The sequence below is a fragment of the Chiroxiphia lanceolata genome, chromosome 11 (assembly GCF_009829145.1).
Source record: "Chiroxiphia lanceolata isolate bChiLan1 chromosome 11, bChiLan1.pri, whole genome shotgun sequence".
In the NCBI taxonomy this organism is placed as follows: Eukaryota; Metazoa; Chordata; class Aves; order Passeriformes; family Pipridae; genus Chiroxiphia; species Chiroxiphia lanceolata.
In genome coordinates this window covers 11,285,964-11,287,221 of record NC_045647.1, presented here as the reverse complement: position 1 = coordinate 11,287,221, position 1,258 = coordinate 11,285,964, and the positions used below count along the sequence as shown (strand labels likewise).

Sequence of the window (1,258 nt, the reverse complement as noted above, 5' to 3'; positions counted from 1 at the left end):
CCTCTGGAGAAGTAAGGAGGGAATTGCTCTCATCTTGAAGCAGGGCAGGACCAGGACAGCCTGGCTGAGTGTATCTACAGCAGACAGAATTCTCTGGTGAAAGGGTCTGGCAGGATTTCTCTGTGTGTTAGCATCCCTGTGTAAAGGTGCTGGCCTGGCAAGAGTGAGGGTGGCTGAAATCAGAGGCAGAAATTATCAGATTCCTGTGGCTTAAGGGCTAAAGGCCTCCTGCACATGTGTACTTGGGGGTTGTGGGTTTGAATCCCATGCGATTCAATAGAGGTGTTGGGGGTTTTTTCTTTTCCCTAGATGAGGGAAAAAAAGCTGTACCGCACCCCAAAGGAAAAATAAAAACCCTCCTGCAGCACTGTCTTTCTCAGCTAAATGTTCTAGTAGAGTCCTGTATATGGACAGGAGGGGGTGAGAGTGAGACCTGGGGTGCAAGGCTGGGGCTTTAAACATGTGCTGTGTCTGACTGAGAGCTGCCAGGCTGCCAGAGCTGCTGCCTTCCCCTGAGGACCCAGCAGTGCCAGGCTGAGACCCTCTGGAGATGTCCCTCCTGCACCAGAGTCCCTGTCAGTGTCATCACCAGTAGCTGTGGTCTTTGCACAAGGATCTAGGGTGGCACATAGGATTGTACCACCCTCCATGGCCCATGAGACCTGCTGTCTCCCAGTGAGATGTCCCACCAGTTGCTGGGGACATTAAAGAAAGCAGTGAGGAGGGAATGGTGTTGCTGGGCTTGGGAAGTGTCTTGGGGGTGGGACCTCGAGGGCTTAGTGAGATGTGTGTCCTCAGGGGAGGAGGTGGTGGGTCCGGGGAGAGCCCACAGCCCACCAGGATGGCCGAGTGGTGAAGGCGTTGGACTTAAGATCCAATGGGCACACGCCCGCGTGGGTTCGAACCCCACTTCTGGTAGGAACCTCCTTTTCCTCCTGGTCCAAAATTCCCACCCCAGCTTTTGAAGCATCAGCTGAGAACAGGGATGGGAGCTCTGGAAACAAGGCCATTCAATGCCCAGCATGAGGGCCCTGGTGGGACTGGGCCACCCTACCATCCAGGCTGGATGTGTACAGAGACACGAGCCAGTCCCTCTGGCACACAGGCTGTGGATCTCATCTTTCATGCAGGGAGCGCTGAGACTGTCGTGGGCTTGAATCCCACATACTCCCAAAATAGCAACTTGTTTTTCCCATGGTAGAAATAGAAAAACCTGACTACCCAGAAGGGGGGGAAAAAAAAGGTGTTGAGCGCTAAA

At 53.8% G+C, this 1,258-nt stretch overlaps 1 non-coding gene across 1 annotated transcript; it reads left to right on the top strand.

Annotated features, from left to right (window-relative positions):
- Nucleotides 1-835: 835 nt before the first annotated feature.
- On the top strand, nt 836-918 carry TRNAL-UAA. The gene has a single exon. It is a non-coding gene; the product is annotated as a tRNA-Leu (tRNA).
- The last annotated feature ends 340 nt before the right edge of the window (nt 919-1,258 follow it).